The 18,394-nt window shown below is 46.0% G+C and overlaps 1 protein-coding gene across 3 annotated transcripts in view; it reads right to left on the bottom strand.

The window, feature by feature from the left end:
• Positions 1-18,394, bottom strand: part of macrod2 (mono-ADP ribosylhydrolase 2) — a 946,626-nt gene that overhangs the window by 45,350 nt on the left and 882,882 nt on the right. The gene's annotated exons all lie outside the window — the stretch shown is intronic.

Here is an 18,394-nt window from a genome sequence, read left to right as displayed (position 1 = left end):
GTCCAATTAAAACAGATTGTTGAGATGCCTGTAGTTGGTTCTACTAAGGCCTTTTGGGGCAGATTTTTTAAAAAAATAATTTACAGGATGTGTGCATCACTGGCTGGGCACCCAGGTACTACCCATCCCTAATGGCCCAGAGGGCTGTTAAGAGTCATTGCTATAAATCTGGAGTCACATGTCGGCCAGACCCAGTAAGGAGAACCAGAGAGCCTGGAGACCCAGACTGTTCTGATGAAGGGCCACAGGACTCCAAACATTAACTCTGTTATTCTTTACAGATGCTGCCAGAACAGTTTCTCCAGCAATTTCAGTTTTTGTTTCACATTATGTGGAGGTGCCAGGTTGGGTTGGACTGGGTGCCAGGTTGGACTGGGTTGGACAAGATCAAAAATCACACGACACGACAGACCTGTTGGACTATAACCTGCTGTCGTGTGATTTTTGACCTTGGTTCAAATTAGACTGGTTGACTAACATCCACACTCGGTAAGAGACATTGTTAACTCTGCAGGTATAGTACCTTGATTAGTCTATGCTACATAATCACAGACTGTAGAATTGAGTAATAACAACCAGAACGGATTAGCTTCTCCCATAAAGTAACTTAAGAATCAGTGACTGGAACTACTGAGTTGACCCTAACAAGTCAGCTATCTTACATAATATCGGTCTTCTACAAGCTTCATCTTTAGGCAAAGAGACCATATTCTCAGCTTCCTTTTAATGGTTCTCCATTTGAAAATGAATTGATTTTATCTTCCTTTGCATTCTCGAGGGCACTGACTGATATTAGCTGGATTATTGTCAAAAGGTGTGGTGCTGGAAAAGCACAGCAGGATAGGCAGCATCCGAGGAGCAGGAGATTCGACGTTTCGAGTATCAGCTCTTCATCAGGAATGTGATGCTTATCTTCGAATTATTGACTCTCCTGCTCCTCAGATGCTGCCTGACCGGTTGTGCTTTCTCAGCACCACATTTTTTGACTCTGATCTCCAGCATCTGCAGTCCTCACTTTCTCTTAGTTGGATTATTGTTCATTGTCCAGCAGCAGACCTCACCTGGATTGCTCAGGCAGTATCTATGCTGCTAACCATGGCTCACTCATATCTGAGCTGTAAAAATGGTGAATTCAAGTCCAGCCCTAGGGCTGGAGCACAAAGATCCAAAGCTCCCATTCCCTGTGAGGGAGTTGAAACAGCTGTCTTTTGGATGAGATGTTCAAAGGCCCACACTCACCTTCTCAAGGCAAATTAGCAACAGGCAAGGAACGCTGGCCTTGCCAGTGGTTGTCACTGGGGCAGCACGGTGGCTCAGTGGTTAGCACTGCTGCCTCACAGCACCAGGGTCCCAGGTTCAATTCCAGCCTCAGGCGGCTGTCTGTGTGGAGTTCGCACATTCTCCCCGTGCCTGCATGTGTTTCCTCCGGGTGCTCGGGTTTCTTCCCACAGTCCAGGTGAATTAGCCATGCCAAATTGCTCGTAATGCTAGATGCATTATTCAGGGGTAAATGTAGGGGAATGGGTCTGGGTGGGTTGCTCTTCGGAGGGTTGGTGTGGACTTGTTGGGCCGAATGGTCTGTTTCCACACTGTAGGTATTCTAATCTAATCGAAATCCTGTGAATTAATAGAGTTATGAAATAAACTACTCTTTCAAGTGAAAGTGAGGACTGCAGATGCTGGAGATCAGATGTGTTGCTGGAAAAACGCAGCAGGTCAGGCAGCATCCAAGGAGCAGGAGAATCGACGTTTCGGGCATGAGCCCTTCTTCAGGAATCCCTGAAGAAGGGCTCATACTCTTTCAAGTGGTCTTGAAAGCAGTATTTTCAAGAAGAGACAGTGACGTTGTTTCTGGTGTTCAGGCCAATATTTATCGTTCAACCAGCATCACCAAACAATAGCTTATCTAATCCCAATCACAGCAAGGGAAGGAAGCTCCTAATATGCAAGCTTGCTGCTGCATTTCCTTCATTATAACAGTGACTACACTTGAAAAGCACTTTGGCAGACACCTCATGGTCATGAAAGACGGTACATGGAAGCACAACTTTCTTCCTTCCATGACCACTCTTCAGTGTAAGCTTCAGCATTGCAGAGAGTGACGCAAACTAATTAGAATCGGTCTTCATCCGATACGTCCATTTATAAACTTGCTAGCAATGAACAGGTTGCTACTTGCATTAGGTTTTTGCTCACTACTTACTTAAACAGAGAAGCATTATGCTGGAAATTGGGACTAATTCACGTAGACAGTACAACACTGCAAAGTGTGAGGAATTAGACTTTGCGTTTTGGCTCATCACAGGCAAAGTCTGGTACTCAGAGAGAGCCCAGGGTAGCTAACCATGACAGCATTCAACAGACTGTAAAGGGAGAAAATTATCTTCGCTGGCATGTGCTACAAAGAGACAGCACTTAAACTGGTGGATGTACAATTTATGCTGAATATATAAGATACAATAATAATTCTGGATATCATCATCAGTCATTGCCTGATTTGATTTTATCCTTTTTTTTCTGCATGACCAGTGGAAGTTAACAATCTACTGTGTAATCCATACTGGTACAGTTTGAGACTACGAAATGAGCCTGACGTTGGAGTGGTTAATGTTGATATTAATCCAGTAGGTGGCACTTGTGTATTGAGGTTGCTTTTGAGATGCGTAATCCTGACCAATAATTCAAATCTTTGGACCTTCTGGCTTCAGACAACTGACCTGAGCACAGCGCACAGTCCAGTAAGCCTGGAACACTTGCAGCAACCCAGATGCAAATACATGCATGTTCTTCAGCTAGGGGTTGGTGAACCAAGGGGACTCTTTACCTCAGAGGGTTGTCAAGGCTGGGTCATTAAGTATATTCGAGTCTGGGAGTAGCAGATTTTTAATCAGAAAGGGAGTCAAGGATTTTGAGGAAAAGGCAAGAAACTGGAATCATAGAGTCCCCACAGTATGGAAACAGGCCATTCGGCCCATTGAGTCCAGACCAACCCCCCGAAGAGCATCCCACCCAGACTTGCCCCCCTACCCTACCCCAATAACTCTGCATCTCCCATGGCCAATCCACCTAGCCTGCCCAGCTTTGGATTGTGGGAATTGAGGATTAACAGATCTCATTGAATGGCTGAGCAAACTCAATGGGCTGAATGGCTTACTTCTGCTGCTGCGTCTGATGATCTAATGGTTTGATGCTGATCTGGTCTCTCTTATAATAGCCAGTGGCTAAATAGCAATGACAGTAAGATCTACCTCCAATCCGCCTTCCCATGGGGCTTTTTAGTAGTTGGTGATGGAAGAATCAGCCACAAATAAGTCTCAGTATGAACAGACTCATCTTACGTAACAAGGTAAGGTTTATAACATCTAAGTAACAAGATAAAGGTTACATTATATTGATGCTAACATGAGGTGGCGAAGGTGTGACTGTCTCCCTCTACAACAGCCCAAAGTCCCACTGATTGGCTGAGCTATAACTCGGAGTGGGCAACACTCTTAATTCAGTGAAACACGCTCTTTGATCTGTCTGAAACTTACTGATCTTCCAGAACAAGGAGTTGACCTCACCAGGTTTTGCAGACTGGCACATTTCAAGGTCCAGGACTACGTGCTGAGGGACACGTTAAAGCTTGGGGCAGCTACTGCCAAGGGTAGTGGGGAAAGACCACTGTCTGAGGACCTTCTGCTAAAGTACAATGGGGGTCCATTCAGTTATCGGACCCTGCTAGTGTCTCAAATATATGTAAATATAGTCTGTATAAGTAAGAGATGCTCTGGATTTCTTTGTTGGATAGAGTCAAACTCCAATGTTCGTTTGTTTTCTTCATATACTACTGTACAGAACCGAACTGCTTTCAGGGCTTTGCATCTATAAATGCTTTCATGGATAAAGTATATTTGTGAATTTTTTTTTTAAACCTCAGAATGTGCAGGGATTTAGCTTTCCTTGTAGATTAACCTCTTCATTTCCATGACATTCCACAACAATCTGCGTCTTTAGTCATTATCCTAAAGTGTATCGTATGTCAGTTGTGTTTCAGTTAGATAAGGTATGATTTGTCCGGATAGCGTGCAAAACAATACTTTTCACTGTATCTCGATACATGTGACAGCAATAAATCAAACCAAATCAGTGGGTAGCATTTACAGGATGAGGACATCACTGGTTAGGCCAGCATTTTCTTTTAGATTAGATTAGGTTACTTACAGTGTGGAAACAGGCCTTCGGCCCAACAAGTCCACACCGGCCCACTGAAGAGCAACCCACCCGGCCCCATTCCCCTACATTTACCCCTTCACCTAACACTACGGGCAATTTAGCATGGCCAATTCACCTAACCCACCCATTTTTGGACTGTGGGAGGAAACCGGAGCACCCAGAGGAAACCCACGCAGACACGTGGAGAATGTGCAAACTCCACACTGACAGTTGCCCGAGGCCAGGAATTGAACCCGGGTCTCTGGCGTTGTGAGGCAGCAGTGCTAACCACTGTGCCACCGTGCCGCCCTTATTGCCCAGGGGGCAGTTAAGAGTCACCACACATTGCTGTGGGTCTGCAGTCACATGTAGGCCCGACTGGATAAGGATGGCAGATTTCCTTCCCTAAAGGGCATTAATGAACTAGATGGGCTTTTCCAACAATCACCTATGGATTTCTGGTCATCACCGGACTGTCACTTTTTATTGAATTCAAATTCTACCATTTGCCAGGGTGGGAACCCCAGTCCCCAGAACATGATCTAAGTCATACAGTCATAGAGATGCACAGCATGGAAACAGTCCCTTCAGTCCAACTCGTCCCATTAAATTAAATTAAAATAATCAGTCTTATTTGCCAGATTTGACTCATGTCCCTCTAAACCTTTCCTATTCATATACCTATTCAGGTGTCTTTTAAACATTGTAATTGTACCAGCCTCCAACACTTCCTCTGGCAGCGTATTCCATACACACACCACCTCTGTGTGAAAAAGTTGCCCCATAGGTCCCTTTTATATCTTTCCCCTCTCAACTTAAACCTATGCCCTCTAGTTCTGGACTCCCCCACCCCGGAGAAAAGACCTTGTCTACTTACCCTATCCATGCCCATCATGATTTTATAAACCTCTATAAGGTCATCCCATACCCTCAGACGATCCAGGGAAAACAGCACCAGCCTTTGCAGCCTCTCCCTCCGACCCTGGCAGTAAGTCTCTGGTTTAATAGTCTAGTGATAATATCACTGGGCTGTTGCCTTCCTTGGTCATGATCACAAAGCTACCTTTGGGAGGCTGCTGAGTGTAAATTGTGCACCACATCTCCACAAAAAGGAAACTCAAGCTTAAAAGAAATGCATTGACAGCTCCCAGGTTGTCCTGAGGTTGGCGAAGGCTTTGTGACTTAGAACTCTGACCTAATTCTGAGGTACTCAGTAGGTCAGGCAGCAACTGTAGATGGAGAAACTGGAGTGAGATTCCAGCATTTTCAGTTTATATTTCAGATTTCCACCATCTGCAGTATTTTGCTTTTGACACTCTGTCCAATGGCCTTATTTTTGTTAATAAATCATACTTTGATTGATTGTGAGGCATTTCCTGATTGTTCTATCTCATTCTTTGTCATTTGAAAATTCATGTTCTTCAATAAATATATCTCCCGCAGCCTATGCCAATTATGCTAATTTCCCTGTTGCGTGCATGAACAGGAAGATACAGAATGTGCATTATTTTCCATTTGCTAATAATTTGCTTTGACGTACTTTGAAACATCAACATGATTCATATCAATCTGAAAGCCTCAATGAGATGTACAGAGTTTCATAGAATCCCTACAGTGTGTAAGCACTGATCCTCTGAAGAGTACCCCTCCCAGTCCCACCCCCCTATCCTACACCCCCCTAACCACCCCCCATTCCCCATGGCTAACTACCTAGCCTGCACACTATGGGGCAATGTAGCATGGTCATTCCACCTAACCTGCACATCTTTGGACTGTGGGAGGAAACCAGAGCACCTGGGGGAAACCTGTGCAGACACAGGGAGAATGTGCAAACTCTACACAGACAGTCAGCTGAGGGTGGAATTGAACCTGGGTCCCTTACACTGTGAGGAAGCAGAATTAACCGCTGAGCCACCCCAAATGTTCTTATTAGCAGGCAGTCAGTTTCCTCTGGTTCTGATCTTTCTGAATTCATTCATGGGATGTGGGCATCGCAGGTTTAACGTCAGTATTTAAGGTCCGTCCCTAGTTGCCCCTTGAGAAGGTGGGGGGGGGGGGGGGAAACTCCCTTCTTGAACCGCTGTCGTCCATGTGCTGTAGGCTGACCCACAATGTCCTTAGGGAGGGAGTTCCAGGATTTTGATCCAGCGACAGTGAAAGAATGGTGATATATTTCAAAGTCAGGATGGTGAGTGACTCTGAGGGGAATCTGGAAGTTGTGAATGCGAGTAAAGGGAATGTCGTTGAGAGACTATTCTGCCCTTTGACCTCGTGCTCTTATCATTCGAAGTGGTACTGGTGAAGGTTTGGGAAGGTGCTGTTGAAGAAGGAGTATTGGTGAGCAGCTTGCAAACCCATGACATTAGAATTCATCGAAGTTCAGCCATTATGAATATATTGGATTCAGTTGTGTGGATGGTCAAATGGCTTAAACCTGTTGCTAATTGTAAAAAGGTCAAAGTTGCCATCGGCTTACCAGAGCATCTCATTAGAGAGAGACAACAGGTGGTGGTTTAACCTGAGGGTCACCATACCTCAGGCGAAGGGAGAGGTTGTAAAGAAGAGTCCTTCATGGTCACCTCAGCTGATGCGAGAATTGAACCCATTCTGTCAGAATAACATCACACCATAAACAAGCTGTCCAGTCAAATGAGCTAACCAACACCCTGTTCTCATGCTAATCGAACTGTAATGAAATGGAAATGTTGCACAACTGTGGCCCTGTCAGACAATTTGAGACAGTTGGATTGATTCAGCAATCCTGGTGCAAACACCATCAAAACCTCCACACAAATAGCGGCTCTTGGGTTTCTCGAGACAAGTGGATGTTGGTGAATCCTGCAAGGTCAGCTCATTGATAAACTAAGCATAGGCTTCCTGCCCACTATCCAGGAGGCCTGGATGCTAAATAATTGGTTAGAGAGCTGCTTCCTTGAGTTACAAGCAGCTGACTTTTATTCCACATGAGTTATGATTTTTTTGCTTGCGGTGGAAGATTCTGCGCGGAATTGCAGAGAGAACTCCACAGGCTCCCTGGTCTGACTGTTAATCCAAATAACGTGCGGTCAGTCCCTCACAGAGCAGTTTGAACATTTAAATTCACTTTAAAAAGGAGACTGGAAATGAAATGATGAAATTGGATTGTTGCAAATTAGAAGCAGGAACATGCCACTTAGCCCTTCCAGCCAGATCTGTCATTCAATGGGTCTGATTGTTTGATATTTTCCCAAAGGGTGCAGGTGAATATATTGAGTGGTGACTAAGACCACCCCATTGGTGAGATTATTCACCAGATCAGCACTAATCAACTCATTAAGAGCTGACAGGCAGAGCACTGCCATATATCTCAGTCTATCACAGGTCTTGACACTGGTGACCTGGTCACCCGAGGCTATGGGCCAATCATTGTCAGGCAACTCTGGGTCCCAAACTCCATCAGGTGAGCCCTACACTTCAGGGGATCCAGGAGGTAAGTCATCATTTATCTTCTGCTCGTGGGGTTGGGTGATTAGAGGCAAGGGCCGGGGGGCTAGCTTTCAGAGACCGTGCTTCTGATTGCTCCCAAATTTGGGCTATTAGTGCCCTCTCCTCCTCCAACATAACCCAACAGCCAGGTTGCCATGGTTTCTCAACTGAGAAACTAACCACCTTCGTCACCTGATGAAGAGGCAAGCAGTCAGGGCTGATAGTGAGGTGAACCCTTCAGAAGCCAATCATTGACCTCTTGAGGGCCTTGGGTTGGTGGTGAGTGAAGAAATATGAAAAAACTCCGAAATGGTCCTCCTCACCCAGAATTGCTGAGGTTGGGGATGGGATGAAGGGGATTCTAACCAGGGCTAACTCACACCCAGTTTATTTGCCCTTCCTGCCTCCATTCTCCAAGGAGGGGTAAACTATAGCCCCTGATAGAGTTTATTGTGTTCTTAAGGGCCATTTTCCAGTCTGATCACTCTCCGCAGCCAAAGACCTCTCGCTTCTAATAAAAATTTATCCAACTCAGACTCGAATAAAGTCGATGACCCAGACTCCACTGCTCTCTGAGGGAAACAATTCTGCAAGTCTCTAAGAGAGTTCTTCTCTGCCCCACCTTAAAAGGGAGAGCTCTTATTCCCAAAGTGCATCCCTAGTTCTGGTCTCTCCCTCTAGGAGCCCACCCTTTCAGGTCTCCTCAGGATCGTAAACGATTCAATAAGATCACCTCTTCATTCTTCTGAGCTCCAGTGAGTAGAGGTACAGCCTGTCCAAACGTCCTTCATCAGCTGAGGCTATCATTCCCAGGAATGTTACTGATTATGCTCCTGCATTACGAAAGCAGGTTTTCAGCAAGCTGTGTCTCAGTTAAGAGCACTCTCACCTCGGCCTCGGAAGATTCACTTTCGAGCTTGAGCAGACAAACCCAGACTGGCCCTTCAGCGCAGTACTGAGGGAATGCAGCACTGTCCAAGGTGTCCCTTTGGGATGAGATTCCAAAATGAGGCTCCTGCTCCCTGCTCCCTGCTCAGATGGATACTAAAGAACCCATGGGAATCTTTCAAGAAGAGCACCATCCTGGCCAATCAACATCCCGAAAGGAACTGTCTGGTCATTTTCACATTGTGTTTATGGGAGTTTGCTGTGTGCAAATTGACTGATACAATTCCTCTGTTGTCACATTGATTACACTTTAAAAATACTTCAGTGCCTGTAAACATAGGAGGGACAGAGATGACATAGCCATGATCGAACGGCGGAGCAAACTTGATGGGTTGAATGGCCTAATTCCTGCTCCTATGTCTTATAACCTTATAGCAGTACTATCACTGGATTAGTAACCTAGAAGGCCAGGTTAGCATTTGAGGACATGGAGTTCAATTTCACAATGAGATCTAAAGTAAGTGTCAGTACTAGAGACCGTGAAATTATCATCAATTGTTGCAAAAACCCACCTGGTTCACTAATGTTCTTCAGCAAAGGAAATCTACTGTTCTTACTCATTCTGACCTCCACGTGACTCCAAACCCACAGCAATGTGGTTGACTCTTGTAAATGTCATCTGAAATGGTTGGGGTCAAGGGATGGGCTACAAATGCTGGACTTTCCTCTCATGCCCAAATCCCATGAAGGAAAAAGAATAGGCTAGGACCAATGACCTGAGGATGGCTCAGAACTGCTGGTCTGGCTCCAGGAGCAGCACATCTGTGAGCCAATATCGACAAGAAATTGAGTTGTCAGCCTCAAGTCAATAATCAATACTTTGCCTACATCTCTCGAGAAAGCTTAGCCATTTGGGAAAACAATTCCCACTTGTCACGTTGTCCCTCAGAATGGTGATAGAGATTGGATTGGGTGAATGTGCAGAGCTTAGCAATATCTGGAGCTGAGGAAAGCACTACTATTCTGTCTCCACCAAAGGTCATAGAGTCACACAGCATGTAAACAGACCCTTTGGTTCAACCGTCCATACCGACCATAATCCCAAACTAAACTAGTCCCAGCTGCCCGCACTTAGCCCATATTCCTTGAAAAACCTTTATGTTTCTTGTACTTATCCATTGTAACTGAAACAACATCCACACTTCCTCTGGAAGTTCATTCTAGACTCTCTGTGTAGAAACTTACCCGGTGACCTGGAATGAACCATCACTGAGTGAGGACACAGCAAATCGGGACACCAGCGAAGAGAGGCAAGAGGGCCAGGAAAGAAAGATCCCCTGACTACAACTACAAAGTGATGAAGCAGGTTCACTCCAATGCCAGTGTCTCCTCCACGGCCACGATCCTGTTTGTCAGTGATGTTTTTGAGCTCATTGCGATGGGCTGGGGGTGGAGGGTGGTCTTCCTGCCTGGCCCATCACAACAAGCGCAGCATGATCAGCTCCTGGGAGATCCAGAGGGCACAGAGGGGGTGGCCAAGTACACCATGTCAATGGGCACAGAGGGGGTGGCCAAGTATATCATATCAGAGGGCACAGAGGGGGTGGCCAAGTATATCATGTCAGAGGGCACAGAGGGGGTGGCCAAGTACACCATGTCAATGGGCACAGAGGGGGTGGCCAAGTACACCATGTCAATGGGCACAGAGGGGGTGGCCAAGTACACCATGTCAATGGGCACAGAGGGGGTGGCCAAGTACACCATGTCAGAGGGCACGGAGGGGGTGGACAAGTACACCATGTCAGAGGGCACGGAGGGGGTGGCCAAGTACACCATGTCAGAGGGCACGGAGGGGGTGGCCAAGTACACCATGTCAGAGGGCACGGAGGGGGTGGCCAAGTACACCATGTCAGAGGGCACAGAGGGGGTGGCCAAGTACACCGTGTCAGAGGGCACAGAGGGGGTGGCCAAGTACACCGTGTCAGAGGGCACAGAGGGGGTGGCCAAGTACACCGTGTCAGAGGGCACAGAGGGGGTGGCCAAGTACACCATGTCAGAGGGCACAGCGGGGGTGGCCAAGTACACCGTGTCAGAGGGCACAGCGGGGGTGGCCAAGTACACCAGGTCCACTTTGTACTGAAAAGAAAACATCATCTCAGTGAGATCTCTGCACTCCTGTGGCTTCTTAACCATCTCCAGCTGATTCTAATTGGGGCAGTACCTTCAGCTGCCTGGCTCCCAACATCTAAATCTCCTCCCCAAGCCTCTCTATTACAGTTGGGAAGGCACAGTGGCTCAGTGATTAGCACTATTACCTCACAGCGCCAGGGACCTGGGTTCGATTCCAGTCTCGGGCAACTGTGTGGAGTTTGCACATTCTCCCCGTGTCTGTGTGGGTTTTCCCCAAGTGCTCCAATTTCCTCTCACAGTCCAAAGATGTGCAGGTGAGGGTGAATTGGCCATGCTCAACTGCCCGTAGTGTTCAGGAATGTGTAGGCGAGATGCATTAGTCAGGAGTAAATATAGAATAATAGGGTCAGGGTGGGATACTCTTCAGACGGTCCGTGTGGACTTGTTGGGCCAAATGGCCTGTTTCCACACTGTAGTAATTCTGTGAAACCTCCCTCATCTTTAAAACACTCAAAAACATCTCTCTCTTTGATCAAAGTTTTGGTCATAGGAACGTTGACTGCCCAGGTGGCTCACTGTCTCATTTCTCTTTATAATAGCCTTGTGAAGCACCTTGAGAGATTTTATTGCATCTTACTGGCACTACAAAAGCAGAAGTTGGTGTTGCTATTTATCAAGAACTAAATTTGAATAGGTATGCTTCCACAATGCTTTGGTATGTCACTAACATATTCAAAAATCCTAATGCCTGCTTTACAGGGCAGATGTGGGAAGGATATTCCTGAAGACTGGGACAAGGATACAGGGTAGGCCATTTACTTACTGAGATCAGGAGAAATGTATCCACCCAGAGAGAGAGTGGTTAGCTTGGGGAATCCATACCACAAAAAGCGGCTGAGGCTAAAACAATGAATGTTTTTGACATGTTAGATATAATTCTTGGGGCTAAACATGTTCAAGGGTTATGAGGAGAAAATTGGAATGGGGGATTGAGTTGGAAGATAGGCCATGGCCATGGTGGACCAGGCTCAAAGGGCCGAATGGCCTACTTCTATTATTTTCTATGTTGATGGCTGTGAAAGGCAGGATCTCACAAGTTTGTAACAAACGTGCAGAACACCAATCAGATTCTACCCCATTGTTTCCATGCCCAGGTGGAGCAAATCGAAACAGACTTCCCTATTGCTTCAACCACACAATGATTTTGGGCCGAAACTAAATTCTGCTTTGCAGACATGGATCCGCCCCTAACAACTCGTACTTTCCCCGGAGGAACAGGAAAAGGAGCCATGTAATTAACAATAACCATTGCTAACGAGCAGACCTCTGCAATTTAATCATTGGCTTTCTCTCCGCCTACTCAGAAATTTCCAAAGATCGAACAAAAGGCAGAGAAAACACACCGATGTCCCTTCTGTCTACGGAAACATTTCTCTGGTTTCCCTTAGCCTTCAGCAACCAGCTGGCTCTACATTGACCAGTTCCATCACTCCAATTCCTCTCTCAGCTCTGGGGCCCTACTTGTAGATTACTCTCCATTTTCCTTCCCTTACTTTAAATGTAATGCAGTCAATATCTATCGAAGCAGCAATTTAATAATAAACACGGAACGACAGACACCAAGAAATTGTACCTTTGGAATAAACATAGGTGATAGCAAATGACAAAGCATACATTGATGCAGTGACTACAAGAGTTACACTAGAACTTAAACGTCCAATCAATAACTCAATACTCATACAAAACAACCATCTCATAATACAATGGATCATGTATTAAAAAAAAGTCATAAAATGGAAACTGAATACGTACAGGAACTAGATAGGATTATAAAAATTATTAACAACACCCAACAAACAAGTGGTATATCGTGTGTTATAATCTGTCAAATTTATTGTTGTGATCCCGGACGAGATCATCTAAACCTCTTCCAGGTTGAATAGGGACCTAATTTATTTTGTAGTGGACAAAATGTGAGATCCAGGGATGTTAGTAAGAGAATAAAACCACAAGTTTTGAACCACCAACAATGAACATGACTGCATAATGTTAGAATCATGATACAATGTACAACACATGTACAAGTTATTTCTAATATTCTGAATTAACATGTATTATAGACTGTGATCAAATAGCCGACAAATTGAGAGTGTGGTCAAGACAGATCCCACACACATCTCAAACACATCTCCCCCACCACCGGCATTAATCACATGGTGAATCATCAAATCTCATTGAAGTTCACAAGGACTATAATTCACTTTTCCCAATGTAGCAGTGAAGTTCCCCTACGAGAGCTGTTGCAATATGGACTGCCTCAGCAACTGCTTCTATTCTAAGTCAGTCACTCTCCCGTCCTGATCTCACAATCCTCTGGAGTTCAAATGCACCACTCCAGTACACAATCACATCTACCATTCCAGTACACAATCACAGACATCATTCCTGTCCACAAGCACAGGCATCATTCCAGGACACAATGACAGGCGGCACTCCAACACACAATCACAAGCACCACTCCAATACACAATCACAGGCACCACTCCAGTACACAATCACAGTCACCATTCCAGGACACAATCACAGGCGCACTCCAGTACACAATCACAGGTGCCAGTCCTGTACACAATAACAGACGCCATTCCAATCCACAATCACAGGCATCATTCCAGTCCACAATCAGAGGCATCACTCCAGAACACAATCACAGGTGCCATTCCAGTATACAATCACAGGCATCATTCCGATAAAAAATTACAGGCACCATTCCAGTACACAATCACAGGCACCATTCCAGTACAAAATTACAGGCACCACTCCAGTGAACAATCACAGGCGCCATTCCTGTACACATAGGCACCACTCCTGTACACAATAACAGGTGCCATTCCAGTACACAATCACAGGTGCCATTCCAGTACACAATCACAGGCACCATTCCAGTACACAATCACAGGCACCACTCTAGTACACAATAACAGGCACCACTCCAGTACGCAATCACAGGCGCTACTCCAGTACACAATCACAGGCGCCATTCCAGTACACAATCACACGCATCATTCCAATACACAATCACAGGGGCCATTCCAGTACACATTCACAGGTGCCATTCCAGTACACAATCACAAGAGCTATTCCAGTACACAATCACAGGCACCATTCCTATACAGAATCACAGGCGCCATTCCTATACACAATCACAGGCAACACTCCAGTACACAATCACAGGCATAATTCCGATAAAAAATTACAGGCACCATTCCAGTACACAATCACAGGCACCATTCCAGTACAAAATTACAGGAACCACTCCAGTGGACAATCACAGGCGCCATTCCTGTACACATAGGCACCACTCCTGTACACAATAACAGGCACCATTCCAGTACACAATCACAGGTAACATTCCAGTACACAATCACAGGCTCTACTCCAGTACACAATCTCAGGCGCCACACCAGTACACAATCACAAGAGCCATTCCAATACACAATCACAGGCACCACTCCAGTACACAATCACAGGTGCCACTGCAGTACACCATCACAGGCACCACTCTGGTACACAATCTGAGGCGCCATTCCAGTACACAATCACAGGCACCATTCCAGTATACAATCACAGGCACCATTCCAGTACACAATCACAGGCACCATTCCAGTATACAATCACAGGCATCTTTCCAGTACACAATCTCAGGCAACATTCCAGTATACAATCACAGGCACCATTCCAACACACAATCACAGGCATCACTCCAGTATACCATCACAGGCGCCACTCCAGTACACAATCACAGGCACCATTCCAGTACACAATCATAGGTGCCACAGCAGTACACCATCACAGCAACCACTCCAGTACACAATCACAGGCATCATTCCAGTACTCAATCACAGGCACCAGTCCAGCACACAATCACAGGCGCCACTCCAGTACACAATCACTGGCACCACTCCAGTACACAATCACAGGCACCATTCCAGTACACAATCACAGGCATCACTCCAGTATACCATCACAGGCGCCACTCCAGTACATAATCACAGGCATCTCTCCAGTATACCATCACAGGCGCCACTCCAGTACACAATCACAGGCGCAACTCCAACACACAATCACAGGCACCATTCCAATACACATTCACAGGCACCACTTCAGTACACAATCACAGGCACCATTCCAGTTCACAATCACAGGCACCATTCCAGTACACAATCACAGGCGCCACTCCAGTACACAATCACTGGCACCACTCCAGTACACAATCACAGGCACCATTCCAGTACACAATCACAGGCATCACTCCAGTATACCATCACAGGCGCCACTCCAGTACATAATCACAGGCATCTCTCCAGTATACCATCACAGGCGCCACTCCAGTACACAATCACAGGCGCAACTCCAACACACAATCACAGGCACCATTCCAATACACATTCACAGGCACCACTTCAGTACACAATCACAGGCACCATTCCAGTTCACAATCACAGGCACCATTCCAGTACACAATCACAGGCACCACTCCAGTACACAATCACAGGTATCATTCCAGTACACAATCACAGGCACCATTCCAGTACACAATCACAGGCACCACTCCAATACACAATCACAGACACCATTCCAGCACACAATCACAGGTGCCACTCCAGTACACAATCACAGGCAACATACCAGTACACAATCTCAGGCACCATTCCAACACACAATCACAGGCACCACACCAGTACACAATCACAGGCACGACTCCTGTACACAATCACAGGCTCCATTCCAGTACACAATCACAGGCGCCATTCCAGTACACAATCACAGGCGCCACTCCAGTAGATAATCACTGGCACCACTCCAGCACACAATCACAGGCATCACTCCAGTACACAATCACAGGCGCCACTCCAGCAAACAATCACAGGCACCATTCCGGTGCACACTCACAGGCACCACTGCAGTACAAAATTACAAGCACCATTCCTGCACACAATCACAGGCACCATTCCATTACACAATCACAGGCGCCACTCCAATACACAATCACAGGCGCCATTCCAATACACAATCACAGGCGCCACTCCAGTACACAATCACAGGCGCCATTCCAGTACACAATCACAGGCACCATTCCAGTACACAATCACAGGCACCACTTCAGTACACAATCACAGGCGCCACTCCAGTACACAATCACAGGCGCCATTCCAATACACAATCACAGGCACCATTCCAATACACAATCACAGGCACCATTCCAATACCCAATCACAAGCACCACTCCAGTACACAATCACAGTCACCATTCCAATACACAATCTCAGGCACCATTCCAACACACAATCACAGGCACCACGCCAGTAGACAATCACAGGCACGACTCCTGTACACAATCACAGGCTCCATTCCAGTACACAATCACAGGCGCCATTCCAGTACACAATCACTGGCACCACTCCAGCACACAATCACAGGCGCCACTCCAGCAAACAATCACAGGCACCATTCCGGTGCACACTCACAGGCACCACTCCAGTACAAAATTACAAGCACCATTCCTGCACACAATCACAGGCACCATTCCAGTACACAATCACAGGCGCCACTCCAATACACAATCACAGGCGCCATTCCAATACACAATCACAGGCACCATTCCAGTACACAATCACAGGCACCACTCCAGTACACAATCACAGGCACCACTCCAGTACACAATCACAGGCGCCATTCCAATACACAATCACAGGCACCATTCCAATACACAATCACAGGCACCACTCCAGTACACAATCACAGACGCTACTCCAGTACACAATCACAGGCACCACTCCAGTACACAATCACAGACGCTACTCCAGTACACAATCACAGGCACCACTCCAGTACACAATCACAGATGCTACTCCAGTACACAATCACAGGCGCTACTCCAGTACACAATCACAGGCACCATTCCAGTACACAATCACAGGCAACACTCCAGTATGCAATCACAGGCTCCACCCCAGTACACAATCACAGGCTCCACCCCAGTACACAATCACAGGCTCCACCCCTATACACAATCACAGACGCTACTCCAGTACACAATCACAGGCATCACTCCAGTACACAATCACAGGCACCATTCCAGTACACAATCACAGGCTCCACCCCAGTACACAATCACAGACGCTACTCCAGTGCACAATCACAAAATTACTGTTTTTAATGTGATATGTTGCAGTGTCTTTTGTCAAAGTTTCTGCTTGCCATTGTTTAGAAACATTGTTATCGGAACACAACTTATGAGACCCTTTTCAAACAGACTCTGTCGAGTGTTTGCTGAATAAACAGATTCTGTTTGTTGTGAGTTAGAATTCTTGCAGAGAGTCCCGAAGCCTCCACCATTGAGGTGTCACTAGACTGTCTGAACATAACAAGCTCATATTTACTTTAAGCAACAGAATTTGGTGAGAGATTTAGAAGGGGGTGGGAAGAGACCCGGACAACTTTGCTGCAGTCCCCTCTGCACCAGTCTCCTCAAAAAAATCAAACATTACCTGATGCATGTTATCCGATTGATCCCTCACATGGGGCAACAGAGGCCAGAGCTCAAATATTAGTGACCCAATATAATTTTCAGTCCCGACCTGCATTTGTATAGTACCATGCATGTTGAAGATCATAAAGACGATTATCAAACCAATTTGACACTGAATCACATTCACTAAAAGGGCAGATCCACAGCCCAGGGCTCACACAGCTGCACTATTGCAGGGATCAAAATTGGGGCAGAAACTCAAATTGGAGGAACCCTTGGGAATTCAGGGGATTGGAGGAGCTGGAATCTTCCGGGTTACATGGTTAGAGAAAAGGGTGAGGCCACCGAAGGCATTGGAAACAAAGAACAATGAGAATGACAAACAGAAGGCTGTTTAACCCGAAGAGCCTGTGCTTCCACATATAGTTTGGTCTTCGCCATTGGCCAGCAAGGGGATTAGTGGGACATGGACTCAATATGAATCATGAAAGCTGTGTCATGACTCTCAGAATCTCTTGTTAGCATTGTTATCATTTCCCCGCAAGGCAATGTCACAAGTCTCAGCATCAGGGAGCCATCACATCCCCCCAGAATCATCTCGATTCATATCTGTCCTTATAAATTGCAAATAAATAATTAATTAGAAGCAGCCTTTCACACTATAAATAGCATTCAATCTTACTCTCAATCAGTTATTTATTCTTTTTATTAATAAGTTAATCAACACCTATACTGTTTCACCTTCTCACAAATCTGCAGAAAAATAATCACTTCTCATTTCATGTCTTGTTCAAGGCTTGTTAATGCTATGCACATTTCATCTGGATTCTGTGTTCATTACTAGATAATAATATTGCTAGCACTGAATTCTTTATTTCTTTTCCAGATACTTGGATCATGATTTGTCTTAATCTGCTCTCCAATACTACATGCTCCTTTTACTTTGGGAGCACCTCTTCATATCTGGACAGCCCCAAGTTCCAGAATCACGCTTCATGGTCTTCTCTCAGCCTTTTTTCAATCAGCAACCATTTCAAGTCATTAAGCCAACTTGCCTGGGATCCTTCAACCGACGCCATAACCTCTGCCAGTTGGAAAGGCAGGGCAGAAAGTCTCATGTGAGGCAGCCCTATCTGCTAGTTACCCTCTAAGCCTTGCACCATCCTGATCTGGTACTACATTTCCATT

The sequence above is a fragment of the Chiloscyllium plagiosum genome, unplaced genomic scaffold, assembly GCF_037043375.1.
Source record: "Chiloscyllium plagiosum isolate Xiang-an unplaced genomic scaffold, Cpla_swu_hap1 HiC_scaffold_10, whole genome shotgun sequence".
NCBI lineage: Eukaryota > Metazoa > Chordata > Chondrichthyes > Orectolobiformes > Hemiscylliidae > Chiloscyllium > Chiloscyllium plagiosum.
Note: the sequence above shows the minus strand (reverse complement) of the source record. Positions and strands in the feature narration are given on the sequence as shown.